The sequence below is a fragment of the Populus alba genome, chromosome 7 (assembly GCF_005239225.2).
Source record: "Populus alba chromosome 7, ASM523922v2, whole genome shotgun sequence".
In the NCBI taxonomy this organism is placed as follows: domain Eukaryota; kingdom Viridiplantae; phylum Streptophyta; class Magnoliopsida; order Malpighiales; family Salicaceae; genus Populus; species Populus alba.
The window spans coordinates 5,592,296-5,607,714 of NC_133290.1; the positions used below are offsets into that span (position 1 = coordinate 5,592,296).

Below are 15,419 nucleotides of genomic sequence, written 5' to 3' on the forward strand. Positions count from 1 at the left end.
CAAGTTTTTGTTTTTTCAGCATCAAGGTATTGATATTAAAATCGTTTTAAAAATATTTAAAAAAATTATCAAATTACCATTCAAATACACTTTAAAAAATCCTTTCGAACACAATATAAATGCACTAAAAAAACACTATCCTAAGTCTTTGAGCTAAAATTCAAGTCAATTCAAACTCCGGTGAAAAGGAAACTTCAGTCCTTAAAGGGAAACCTTTAAAATTCTTGATTTGGACCTTGTGTTCTTCTCTTTATGAAATGTCACCCCCAGGTTCTATTATTAATAAATTAAAATCTACATATGAATATCCTTTAAAGGACACACATCTCACGATCTTATGGTCCCCACATGAGATTTAATTTGTTCATAAATTAAACCATGAAAGAAGGCTTGTCAAGGACCAATGTCACAAACTTTAAAGATTAGGGACGAAGTTTCTTCTGATCAAAACTTCAGGGGAGGTTTGAATCAATTAGTTTTCAATATATGTATAAAGGAACAGAGAAACAACTAAAATAAGAGAATTACATTATGGTCACCAATCAAAACATAATTTAAGGTTGAAAAGTCAATCCTCTCTAGTGCACACACTTTACACATCATCAACACAAGAAATTAGAAAACTAGCATATAATGATGCTTTACTTCGTTTCTCAAGAAAGAAAACACGTTAGGAAATCGAGTTCCCTGGAAAAGATTTCCATCTACCCAAAACAGCCCAGAAACCATTTTCCTCTTAACTTCAGTTCCTCACTAGTTGTTGTACAAAAATCAGCTGGTTTTTCTTTGTCAAAAAAAAGCCATGGCACGTCAAATTGCTGTATCAGCAGTTGCTGGGGCTGGTCTCGAGATCATTTTTGGTGATTTCTTAAAAATGGTTTTAAAAGCACGGAAAAACAACTCCCAGTTCGAGCCAAGCTTGAAGCGCCTAGAGGAGATGTTGAATGATATGACTCCAAATATCAAGAGAATAGAATCTTTCAACAGAGAACTTGATCAACCGGAGCAACTTGAAAGGCTCAAAGGATTAGTGACAAAAGGCAATGATTTAGTCTCTAAATGCTCAAAAATCCATAATTACAACTACTTGAAGAGGCCTATTTATAACAAGAAACTTCTCAAGTTAGAGAAGGATATTCGCGATCATATTAGCAGTGTTTTGCAACTTCAGGTGGTAGCAGATACAAAAGAGAGTTTGCATACACAAAATTCGATTTTGGTCGCTGTGAAAGGTGTTTCTTCTGGAGTTAGACAGTCTAATGATCAAATCGGGAAGTCAATCAATGGTGGTAGGGTGGATTCAAGCAAGAGCTATAGTAATACTATTTTAGCTGGTGTGTGCTCGCCTCCTCTACTGAAAGTGGATCCTGTTGGATTGGAGATTCCATTGAGTGATTTGAGGATAAAGCTGCTTAATGACGAGACATCACAGCATATTGTGTTATCTGCTCCTGGAGGATGTGGAAAGACAACATTGGCTACAGCACTTTGTCAACAAGGGGATGTTAAAGGTACACATTTACTACTTGAGAGTTCTCTTGACTACCTCCTTTTGTCTTTCTACTTCTTCTGCTTATTTTTGGTCCGGCTATTTGTATCCCTTTTTGGTCAGAGAGTGTTTTAGTTAGTACACCTGTTATAAAAGGTGCTATGGTCAGTTTAGGCAAACAAATTTGCAAACAGAATATGGTATCTGAACAAAGTTGAGCTTTAGTGCCCGAAAAGGTTGCATTATGTTTTCTTCTCTTTAGGGTAATTGCCAGGTACATCCATTTCCTGGTTCTGTTAGTATCTGAGGTAAATTGCTGCTGTTTTCCCTTTCGTTTTTCTGGTTTAATGTGTATCTCTATTAAGGTTCATGTACATTCTCTTGTTGAATTATTCATTTTTCAAGAAATAAAAACATAGAGACTTGTGTTTCTGCAGAATTGTGGGGCTTTTATTGATTGAAATAAGCAAATGTATGATATTTTAGACACGGTTCTGTACTTGGAACTCTTTGGCAGAGTAAATGAAGCAATTCCCATATTTTGCTTTTAGTTTTTCTGAGGATTAGAATTTGGAGTTCCACATGTAGGCTCTTGTATCCGTTTTTATTTAGCTATATGTGAAAACATAAGAATTCCTGAAGAAATTTCATTACAGCGTTCTTCTTTTCCGACATTTCAGATAAATTCAAGAGCAACATCCTCTTTGTCAACGTTCCAAAGCTGCGCAACCTGATGATCATTGTGAAGATGATATTCCAGCATAAAGAAATCGAGTCACCTGATTTTCGAAGTGAAGAAGATGCAGCTAACCATTTGGAACGTTTGTTCCAGCAGATAGGACCAGATCCAATATTATTGGTCCTTGATGATGTTTGGCCAGTATCGGAATCTATTCTTGACATGCTCAAGTTCCGAATAGAAAATTACAAGATTTTGGTGACATCAAGATATGAATTTCGAAGTTTTGGATCCACATATAAATTGAAAACATTGAATCCTGCAGATGCCATGACCCTTTTTCAGAAATTGGCATTACCACGGGATCAACTGTCATATGCTCCAGATCACCATATTCTAGAGGAGGTGATTTATCAACCTGCAATAATTAATGCTTATTTGCTCATTTTTATTTATTTTTCACCTTCTACATAAATACAAATTAGTGAACAAATACTATGTGTCCAATATTTTGACTCTCTGAATTAGCATGCACTTGTTCTTACTTGTTTGTTGTCTTATCAAGTGATATCAGACCTTCATATAAAAATTCTGAAACCATGTGTTTTGAATCCGTAAATTTACTCCAGGGACGATATCTTACAACTTTTCAACTATAGTAAAGAAAAGAAAAACGTCCATTTTACACCTTTAAGAAACCATCGATGTGTTTACACAAAGGAACTTTATTTTTAGTTTGTTACTGCCCACCAACCTGCACGGAATGACTGATTTTTGTCATGGCACTGAATTGCAGATGGTAAAATGGTGCAGGGGATTTCCTCTAGTCATTTCAGTGGTTGGAAAATCTTTGTGCCGGAAGTCCGCTGCAGAATGGCGTAAGAGACATAGGGAATGCTCTAAAGCTGTATCTATTCTTTCCGACTATGACAAAATTCTCGATTGTCTTCAAAGCAGTGTGGAAGCCTTCAATGATGATGTAGTAGCCAAGGAATGTTTCATGGACCTTGGTTCATTCCCTGAAGACCAGAGGATTCCTGCCACTACCCTTATTGATATGTGGGCAGAATTGTATAACCTCGATGAGGACAACGCCATTGCCAATCTCCACGAACTCTCTGATAGGAATCTGATTGAAGTTGTTGTTACAAGGTATGATAGCTATGAACCCTATTGACATTATCATGGCCAGGGTATTTATTCTAGTAATAGTATGTGGAATCTTCACATCAAACCTAGATTCTACGAATATCATATGGATCCTACTACTACATGGACTTTTATATATAAAATGAGCTATCCTGGAAAACATTAGAAGAACAAAATCATGGAAAATATTAGCAGAACAAATGCATTACCAACTTGGATTATGGAGGATTAAAATAATTGGTTGTCCTTTTCGGTTTCGCTGATGGATGACCAGCTTCAACTGCAATGATTGCAACTTTTGATGGTCATTAGAACTCCACTTATGTTATTCATTTCAATTAACTTGTGTACTGTTAGTTCCTAACTTATCAAGAGTGTGAGTCTCTAAGCAATCAACTCCTGTGATTCACCAGGAAAGATGCAAACGAAGACGATGGCTCCTATAATGAGCATTTTGTCACGCAGCATGACCTGCTCAGGGAGCTGGCCATCCGAGAAAGCAACTCAAGAAGCATTGAGCACAGGAAACGAGTATTATTGGAGATAATTGAAAATAAAATCCCTGAGTGGTTGATGGAACAAGATCAGCTATCAATCAGGGCCAAACTCTTATCTATCTCAACAGGTTATAAATCCCTATTATTTTCTTAATACAAAGATAGCCTGGCCTCTGTGCACATGCATGCGCACAAGTATCAAACATACACAACCAATTCTTAATTATTATTTTTTGTATTTTGATCACCTTTTTTGCAGATGAAAAATTCTCATCAAGTTGGTCCACCATGCAAGCGCCGGAAGTTGAGGTTTTACTTCTGAATTTCAGACAGAGAATTCTCATTGGCCTGAGTTCATAGAAAGAATGAATAAGCTGAAAAGTTTTAGTACTTCACAATTATGGGTTCGTTCCAGCTGAATTGAGCAATTTCCCACTTCTTGGTTCTCTATCAAATCTAAAGAGAATAAGGCTGGAGAAGGTTTCCATCCCATCCCTTTTCTTGACTTCAATGAAATGGAGGAAGCTAGAAAAGATGTCCTTGGTTATGTGCAATATTGATCAAGCTTTTAATAAATCAACCAACAAGATTTCGGATGCTTTCCCAAAGTTAGTCGACCTCACCATTGACTACTGCAATGATCTGGAGGAATTGCCAACAGGATTCTGTGATCTTGTCTTGCTAAGAAAGCTCAGGATCACAAATTGTCATAAGCTTTTGGCACTGCCAGAGGACATGGGAAATTTACTTGATTTGGAGGTCCTAAGGCTCAACTCCTGCATCGAATTGACAGGGTTACCGGGCTCAATCGGTAGACTTCATAAGTTGCAGATTCTTGACTTATCCGAATGTCTGAGTGTAACAGAATTGCCAGAACAGATCGGTCAGTTGCATGATCTGAGAAAGCTCTACATGATAGAGTGCTCAAGTTGTGAATTGCCATCATCAGTTGAGAATCTTGTCCGCCTAAAAGAAGTAATAGGCGATCAAGAAACTGCCATGTCATGGAATCGTTTCAAACCCTGCCTTCCATCTCTGACGATAAAGGTACATAAGGAAAACAATTTATTTGATTCTCAAAGTGGACCAACGGGCGATAAAAGTTGAAAAGAATCTACAGATTGAAAGTTCGATGCTCTGACGAGGAAGCTGCCACGAAATTCCTTATTGCAAGCTGCCATGGCCCCCCTTCCTCGACAGTAGACTTGACTTAACTAAAGCAGTATTTTTTTTAGAAAAGTGTGTTTGAATTAAAAAAACAAATTAATAATGTTCTTTCAAGTTTTTGTTTTCTCAGCATCAAGGTATTGATATTAAAATCGTTTAAAAATATTTAAAAAATTATCAAATTACCATTCAAATACACTTTAAAAAATCCTTTCGAACACAATATAAATGCACTAAAAAAACACTATCCTAAGTCTTTGAGCTAATCAAGTCTTCAACTCCGGTGAAAGGAAACTCAGTCCTTAAGCCTTTAAAATTCTTGATTTGGACCTTGTGTTCTTCTCTTTATGAAATGTCACCCCAAGGTTCTATGTATTGATAAATTAAAATCTACATATGAATATCCTTTAAAGGACACACATCTCACGATCTTATGGGTCCCCACATGAGATTTAATTTGTTAATAAATTAAACCATGAAAGAAGGGCTGTCAAGGACCAATGTCACAAACTTTAAAGATTAGGGACGAAGTTTCTTCTGATCAAAACTTCAGGGGAGGTTTGAATCAATTAGTTTTCAATATATGTATAAAGGAACAGAGAAACAACTAAAATAAGAGAATTACATTATGGTCACCAATCAAAAAATAATTTAAGGTTTAAAAGTCAATCCTCTCAAGTCCACACACTTTACACTTCATCAACACAAGAAATTAGAAAACTAGCATATAATGATGCTTTACTTCGTTTCTCAAGAAAGAAAACACGATAGGAAATCGAGTTCCCCGGAAAAGATTTCCATCTACCCAAAACAGCCCAGAAACCATTTTCCTCTTAACTTCAGTTCCTCACTAGTTGTTGTACAAAATTCAGCTGGTTTTTCCTTGTGAAAAAAAGCCATGGCAGGTCAAATTGCTGTATCAGCAGTTGCTGGGGCTGGTCTCGAGATCATTTTTGGTGATTTCTTAAAAATGGTTTTAAAAGCACGGAAAAACAACTCCCAGTTCGAGCCAAGCTTGAAGCGCCTAGAGGAGAAGTTGAAAGATATGGATCCAAATATCAAGAGAATAGAATCTTTCAACGGAGAACTTGATCAACCGGAGCAACTTGAAAGGCTCAAAGGATTAGTGACAAAAGGCAATGATTTAGTCATTGAATGCTCAAAAATCCATGAATACAACTATTTGAAGAGGCCTATTTATAACAAGAAACTTCTCAAGTTAGAGAAGGATATTCGCGATCATATTAGCAGTGTTTTGCAACTTCAGATGGTAGCAGATACTAAAGAGAGTTTGCATACACAACATTCGACTTTGCTCGCTGTGAAAGCTGTTTCTTCTGGAGTAAGACAGTTAAATGATCAAATCGGGAAGTTAAGCATGACTCTAAGCAATGGTGGTAAGGGTGGATTCAAGCAAGAGCTATAGTAATACTATTTTAGCTGGTGTGTGCTCACCTCCTCTACTGAAAGTGGATCCTGTTGGATTGGAGATTCCATTGAGTGAGATGAGGATAAAGCTGCTTAATGATGAGACATCACAGCATATAGTGTTATCTGCTCCTGGAGGATGTGGAAAGACAACATTGGCTACAGCACTTTGTCAACATGGGGATGTTAAAGGTACACATTTACTACTTGAGAGTTCTTTTAACTACCTCCTTTTGTCTTTCTACTTCTTCTGCTTATTTACTACTTGAGAGTGTTTTAGTTATAAAGGTGCTATGGTCATTTTAGGCAAACAAATTTGCAAACAGAATAGGGTATCTGAACAAAGTTGAGCTTTAGTGCCCGAAAAGATTTCATTATGTTTTCTTATCTTCAGGGTAATTGCCAGGTACATCCATTTCCTGGTTCTGTTAGTATCTGAGGTAAATTGCTGCTGTTTTCCCTTTCGTTTTTCTGGTTTAATGTGTATCTCTATTAAGGTTCATGTACATTCTCTTGTTGAATTATTCATTTTTCAAGAAATAAAAACATAGAGACTTGTGTTTCTGCAGAATTGTGGGGCTTTTATTGATTGAAATAAGCAAATGTATGATATTTTAGACACGGTTCATTACTTGGAACTCTTTGGCAGAGTAAATGAAGCAATTCCCATATTGTGGGGTTTTTCTGAGTAAATGAAGTAAATGAAGCAAAACATAAGAATTCCTGAAGAAATTTCATTACAGCGTTCTTCTTTCCCGACATTTCAGATAAATTCAAGAGCAACATCCTCTTTGTCAACGTTCCAAAGCTGCGCAACCTGATGATCATTGTGAAGATGATATTCCAGCATAAATGTTAAAAGGAAATAAATCTCATTAAGGAGAAAATAGTGGATCGGGATCAATGCACCAGATCAGCCTAGCATGATCTTAGGATCATTTTAATGTATAGTTGACATTCCTAGAATAGTTAGAATCTCTCTATATAATGGCTAGCCATCCTGTACAAACACATTCACTGCAATATACAATCTCTTCTTCATTACTCTGTTATTTTCAATTATCATTCTGCTATTTTGTTTATGGTATGAGAGCACTGGTTCTAGTGTCTCTAGCCTAACACCTTCCGCTACAACCAAAACACAAACACCATTGTATTGACAACATGGCCAACACAGGAATCAACACAACCGAAATCCTAGACAAATCCACAAATTTCACATCACAGAACAGAGAAGAGAGAGGGATTTTCTTACCCGATCCTTTGGCTCTACATCATTCAGACACACCAGGACTCACCCTGGTCAGCACACTTTTGAATGGACGCAACTATGGGGAATGGTGTCGTTCAATGCGTCGCAGCCTCAGCGCCAAAAACAAACTTGGTCTCATCGATGGATCCATAGAAGCTCCGCCAACAAATGATGCAAAATTCCCATTATGGCAATGCTGCAATGATCTGGTGGTGTCCTGGATCCTCAATTCTGTCCAACCAGAGATAGCTCGTAGCGTCATCTACTCAGATACGGCAGCCGTGATTTGGAACGACCTCAAAGACAGATTTTCCCAAGGAGACGAATCCAGAATCTACCAAATATGACAAGAAATTGTTGAATGTCGTCAAGGGTCCCTCTCCATATCTGCCTATTATACAAAACTCAAAGGGCTTTGGGATGAATTAGGGTCTTACCAAGAACCCATCCCTTGCTCTTGCAACATGCTGAAAAAGCTTGCTGACAGAGAAGAGAAGGAGAAGATGATGCAATTTTTAATGGGGCTTAACGAACCCTATTCCCAAATCCGTGGGTCGATCTTGATGATGAATCCCCTACCCAATACACGATGAACCCATGGCCTTATTCTCCAATAAGAGAGGCAAATGGAGGTAGCAGCACGCAATTCCATCGTGCCAGCCTCCCATGCGATGCAGGTTGCACGACGGGGAGGATCACAGACGGTGACTTCGTTTGGCAGCAGGAAGTTCTGCACTCACTGTGAGCAAGGAGGACATTTGGTTGATCAATGTTATTATCTAATTGGGTTTCCAATTGGCCACAAATGGCATGGAAAAAACATGAAGCCAAGAAATAAGAAGACAACGATCAACAACATTGAGATGAAGAGGGAATCGACTGATGAAAGCCCAACCTTCACAGCTGAAGAGTATAAGCAAATCATGGCATTACTGAAAAACGGTAACAATCAACCATTTGCAAACGCAATAGGTATCGCTACACCCAATTGTGATAATTTTAATACACATTCAACTTTATATTGGATAGTGGACAGTGGAGCAACAGATCATGTATCACAATTACCACCAACGCACAACAAAAAGAAATTGATTCATGACTTTGTTGGTTTACCTAATGGAGAACAGACACGCATCAACAGTATAGGGTCTATTCAATTATCATCAGACTTATCTCTGGATGGAGTCCTCCATGTGCCTAATTTTCGTGTGAATTTAATATTTGTAAGCAAATGGACACGGGCTTTGAGATGTATAGTGATATTTTACCCAAATTTTTGTGTTGTGCAGGACGTGGATACGAGGAGGATGATTGGCTTGGGCAAGCATTTTAATGGTCTTTACTATCTCACCCCTGCCCAAAATCCTTGCCTCATCAATCACATCACTTGCACTTCAAACCTTTGCATCAACGACTCGGACACCCATCTGCTGCTCCCCCGTCCACCATTTTATCCCAATCTTTCCCTGATATTGTTTTTAATAATAAGCATGTCTGCGAGATTTGTCCTCTAGCAAAACAAACTCGTTTATCTTTTCCTACAAGCTCAATAAATACCATTGCACCATTTGATTTAGTTCATTGTGATGTTTGGGGACCACACAAAATCCATACACATTTTAGGGCTCGTTATTTTTTAACGATTGTTGATGACTTTACTCGTTTCACCTGGGTACACCTCATGAGTCTTAAATCCAACACCCAGTCATTGATAAAGTCCTTTTTCTCTTGGGTAAAAACACAATTTAATCGGGATATCAAAATCTTACGTTCAGATAATGGGGGGGAATTCACTTCACTACGTTCTTTTCTTGATGAACGTGGTACCATTTTCCAACACACATGTGCTTATACCCCTTAACAAAATGGAGTGGTTGAGCGCAAACACCGTCATCTTCTCAATGTAGCCCGAGCCCTTCGCTTTCAAGCCAATTTACCACTACAATTTTGGGGGGAAAGTGTCCAAACATCATGTTACCTTATCAACCGTCTACCCACTCCCCTTCTTTCTCACAAATCCTCATATGAACTTTTAAACCACACTCCACCCAACTACTCTTCTCTTCGGGTTTTTGGTTGCCTATGTTATGCCACAAATCTCACCCCTGATCATAAACTTGATTGTCGTGCTCGCCGTTGCATTTTCATTGGATATCCTCATGGCCACAAAGGATATCGTGTGTATGATCTTGAAAGCAAGAAATTTTTACCTCACGAGATGTCACTTTTCATGAACATACATTTTCCTTCACTAAGCTACCACCAGAAACTCTAGACGACAACCCAGTTTTGCCTATCCCCAGTAGCCTCGCCACATTACCTGAGACCACCACCCATCCTCAACCCACACTATCTAATCAACCTTCCACCCAACCGAATCTTGCACCACCTTCCCCCTCCCACAATACATACCCTCCGACGGTTGCCACTCCTCACCCAACCCCACTCAAAGTTTACTCTCGTCGCCCTCACACCACAACCACTGTCCCATTAGAACCTCCTATTACGACATCCCAGTCATCCGTCCCGTCAACATTCATTGATCCATCTGTGTCCTCCTTAACCAACGTCTCTGAACCCCCCATTGTCGACCCAATACAGACCCTCCCCGAACCTCGCCATTCCACCCGCCTTCATCGGCCTCCACCTTACCTACAAGACTTCCAAACCTATCATGCTGCTATCTTTGGCCCTAACGTCTCCTCTGCATCCATTCTGGTACACTTTATCCACTCCAACGGTATGTCTCTTACTCTAGCCTCTCTAGTCCATATCGTTCCTTTGTGAGTAATATATCTCGCTTGGTTGAGCCAGCCACTTATGAGCAGGCTCGTCATGATCCCCAGTGGGTTGCAGCCATGACTGCTGAAATTACAGCTCTTGAAGAAAATCACACTTGGTCCACTGTTCCTTTACCCCCTGGCCAACGACCCATCGGTTGCAAGTGGATTTTTAAGATCAAGTACAAAGCTGATGGTAGCATCGAGCGTTACAAAGCCAGGCTTGTTGCAAAGGGATTTACACAACGTGAAGGTATCGATTACAAAGACACCTTCGCCCCCGTTGCCAAAATGACCACCGTCCACTGCCTCCTCGCAGTAGCAGCTGTTAGGCACTGGCCATTACATCAGATGGATGTCCAAAATGCTTTCTTACATGGCGAGCTCAGTGAAGAAGTATATATGCTCCCACCTCCTGGTTATCGTCGACAGGGGGAGAATACAGTTTGTCGACTCCATAAGTCACTTTATGGACTTAAGCAAGCATCTCGTAGTTGGTTTCGCAGATTCTCATGTGCAATCCAAGAAATTGGATTCCAACAATCTCGTGCTGACTATTCACTTTTTACACAGGTTCGTGGGGATTCCATTACAATCATATTACTTTACGTCGATGATATGGTTGTTACTGGGAATGATGAAAAGGCTATTAATGATCTCAAGGCGTTCCTCAACAGTTGCTTCAAAATTAAAGATCTTGGACCATTAAAATACTTTCTTGGGATCGAGGTAGCACGATCCAAGACAGGGATTACAGTATGTCAACGAAAATACACGTTAGACATATTGGAGGAAGCTGGGTTACTTGGAGCAAAGCCAGCTAAGGTACCCATGGAGCCTGACTTAGCATTAACAGATACAGGGAGTGCGGCACTTAAAGACCCTACTAGATACCGACATCTAGTTGGAAAATTGATCTACCTCACAATTAGCAGACCAGAAATCATGTACTCCGTGAACACACTCAGTCAATTCATGCAGGAACCAAAACTACATCATCTCAAGACTGCTCATCGACTCCTCCATTACTTGAAAGCAGCACCAGGACAAGGGTTATTATTTCCTTCAGATAGCCCGCTCCACTTGATAGGGTATTGTGATGCAGACTGGGCAAGGTGTCCAATTACACGGCGATCTGTAACAGGATATTGCACCTTCCTTGGAAAATCACTTGTGTCTTGGAAAAGTAGAAAGCAGACAACAATATCAAGATCATCAGCGGAGGCGGAATATCGCTCCATGGCTGCAGCTACTTGTGAGCTTACCTGGTTGAGGTACTTATTGAAAGATTTGGGAGTATCACACCCTGGACCAGCAAAGTTGTTTTGTGATAATCAGGCGGCTTTACACATTGCCGCAAATCCAGTTTATCACGAATGAACAAAGCATATTGAACTAGATTGTCATACAATTCGAGAAAGAATTCAAAGGGGAAGAAGTCAAGACAGCGTATGTTCAAACTGGAAAGCAAATTGCAGATTTATTCACAAAACCATTGAGATCGCCAGTGTTTCATACACATCTCAGCAAGTTGGGTGTCATAGACATTCATACTCCAACTTGAGGGGGAGTGTTAAAAGGAAATAAATCTCATTAAGGAGAAAATTGTGGATCGGGATCAATGCACCAGATCAGCCTAGCATGATCTTAGGATCATTTTAATGTATAGTTGACATTCCTAGAATAGTTAGAATCTGTCTCTATATAATGGCTAGCCATCCTGTACAAACACACTCACTGCAATATACAATCTCTTCTTCATTACTCTGTTATTTTCAATTATCATTCTGCTATTTTGTTTAATAAAGAAATCGAGTCACCTGATTTTCGAAGTGAAGAAGATGCAGCTAACCATTTGGAACGTTTGTTCATGCAGATAGGACCAGATCCAATATTATTGGTCCTTGATGATGTTTGGCCAGTGTCGGAATCTATTCTTGACATGCTCAAGTTCCGAATAGAAAATTTCAAGATTTTGGTGACATCAAGATATGAATTTCAAAGTTTTGGATCTACATATAAATTGAAAACATTGAATCCTGCAGATGCCATGACCCTTTTTCAGAAATTGGCATTACCACGGGATCAGCAGTCATATGCTCCAGATCAGGAAATTCTAGAGGAGGTGATTTATCAACCTGCAATTATTAATGCTTATTTGCTCATTTTTATTTGGTTTTCACCTTATACATAAATACAAATTAGTGAACAAATATTATGTGTCCAATATTTTGACTCTCTGAATTAGCATGCTCTTGTTCTTACTTGTTTGTTGTCCTATCAAGTGATATCAGACCTTCATGTAAAAATTCTGAAACCATGTGTTTTGAATCTGTAAATTTACTCCAGGGATGATATCTTACAACTTTGCAACTATAGAAAAGAAAAGAAAAGCATCCATTTTACACTTTTAAGAAACAATCGATGTGTTTACACAATGGAACTTTATATTTAGTTTGTTACTGCCCACCAACCTGCACGGAACGACTGATTTTTGTCATGGCACTGAATTGCAGATGGTAAAATACTGCAGGGGATTTCCTCTAGTCATTTCAGTGGTTGGAAAATCTCTGCGCCGGAAGTCTGCTGCAGAGTGGCGTAAAAGACTTAGGAAATGCTCTAAAGCTGTTTCTATTCTTTCCGACTATGACAAAATTCTCGATTGTCTTCAAAGCAGTGTGGAAGCCTTGGATGATAATGTAGCAGCCAAGGAATGTTTCATGGACCTTGGTTCATTCCCAGAAGATCAGAGAATTCCTGCCACTACCCTTATTGATATGTGGGCAGAATTGTATAACCTGGATGAAGATGACGCCATTGCCAATCTCCACAAACTCTCTGAAATGAATCTGATTGAAATTTTAGTTACAAGGTATGATAGCTATGAACCCTGTTTACATTATCATGGCCAGGGTATTTATTCTAGTAATAGCATGTGGAATCTTCACATCAAACCTAGATTCTACGAATATCATATGGATCCTACTACTACATGGACTTTTATATATAAAATGAGCTATCCTGGAAAATATTAGAAGAACAAAGTCATGGAAAATATTAGCAGAACAAATGCATTACCAACTTGGATTATGGAGGATTAAAATAATTGGTTGTCCTTTTGGGTTTCGCTGATGGATGACCAGCTTCAACTGCTATGATTGCAACTTTTGATGGTCATTAGAACTCCACTTATGTTATCCATTTCAATTAACTTGTGTACTGTTAGTTCCTAACTTATCAAGAGTGTGAGTCTCTAAGCAATCAACTCCTGTGATTCACCAGGAAAGATGCAAACGAAGACGATGGCTCCTATAATGAGCATTTTGTCACGCAGCATGACCTGCTCAGGGAGCTGGCCATCCGAGAAAGCAACTCAGGAAGCATTGAGCACAGGAAACGAGTATTATTGGAGATAATTGAAAATAAAATCCCTGAGTGGTTGATGGAACAAGATCAGCTATCAATCAGGGCCAAACTCTTATCTATCTCAACAGGTTATTAATCCCTATTATTTTCTTAATACAAAGATAGCCTGGCCTCTGCGCACATGCATGCGCACAAGCATCAAACATACACAACCAATTCTTAATTATTCTTTTTTGTATTTTGATCACCTTGTTTGCAGATGAAAAATTCTCATCAAGTTGGTCCACCATGCAAGCGCCGGAAGTTGAGGTTTTACTTCTGAATTTTCAGACACAGAAATTCTCATTGCCTGAGTTCATAGAAAGAATGAATAAGCTAAAAGTTTTAGTACTTCACAATTATGGGTTCGTTCCAGCTGAATTGAGCAATTTCCCACTTCTTGGTTGTTTATCAAATCTAAAGAGAATAAGGCTGGAAAAGGTTTCCATCCCATCCCTTTTCTTGACTTCAATGAAATGGAGGAAGCTAGAAAAGATGTCCTTGGTTATGTGCAATATTCATCAAGCTTTTAATAAATCAACCAACAAGATTTCGGATGCTTTCCCAAAGTTAGTCGACCTCACCATTGACTACTGCAATGATCTGGAGGAATTGCCAACAGGATTCAGCGATCTTGTCTTGCTAAGAAAGCTCAGTATCACAAATTGTCATAAGCTTTTGGCACTGCCAGAGGACATGGGAAATTTACTTGATTTGGAGGTCCTAAGGCTCAACTCCTGCATCGAATTGACAGAGTTACCGGGCACCATCGGTAGACTTCATAAGTTGCAGATTCTTGACTTATCCGAATGTCTGAGTATAACAGAATTGCCAGAACAGATTGGTCAGTTGCATGATCTGAGAAAGCTCTACATGATAGAGTGCTCAAGTTGTGAATTGCCATCATCAGTTGAGAATCTTTTCCGCCTAAAAGAAGTAATAGGCGATCAAGAAACTGCCATGTCATGGAATCGTTTCAAACCCTGCCTTCCATCTCTGACGATCAAGGTACATAAGGAAAACAACTTGAACTGGCTTGGGTAGCCATTGCTGTTTTCTGATAATGATTATTCTCCAAGAATTCTGACGAGCCTTTAATTTGTAATGATGTCATTGTGCTTTCCTTTAATGCATAGAAAGAAGGTGTGATTCTGTAAATTGTTAGTAGCCCTCTTTAAAAATCGTATTATAATGGCGTCAAGCCTTTTTTTTCCTTGCAAAAAGACGTTTCCTGATAAACCCAAAACGCAGCTTGCCTGCAATTTCTAAGAGCTGCAATATTTGACTAGATTTTAAATCAAGGAAAGAGTGCAGAAGTCTTCACTCAACAAACCTCAAAGTAATTTGTAAAAAACTAGTTTCTATGTGCGTTCTTATTTCATCTCTTTCATATATTTTTATAAATACATCATTCAAATACATTTATTTATATCAAATACAAAACAAATGAAAGAAAATTGACAATAATCTCTTTGAAACATTATAAAAATACAAAATAATTTTAAAAAAATCAACTAGGGTGAGCCAAACAATTTAAAGAATGAGCGTATTAATTAAAGTTTTAAAAATAATC

At 38.7% G+C, this 15,419-nt stretch overlaps 2 pseudogenes; both read left to right on the plus strand.

Annotated features, from left to right (window-relative positions):
- The first annotated feature begins 621 nt into the window (after positions 1-621).
- LOC118047904 (probable disease resistance protein At5g66900) lies at positions 622-5,110 on the plus strand (annotated as a pseudogene).
- A 556-nt stretch (positions 5,111-5,666) lies between these two features.
- On the plus strand, positions 5,667-15,004 carry LOC118047907 (probable disease resistance protein At5g66900; annotated as a pseudogene).
- The last annotated feature ends 415 nt before the right edge of the window (positions 15,005-15,419 follow it).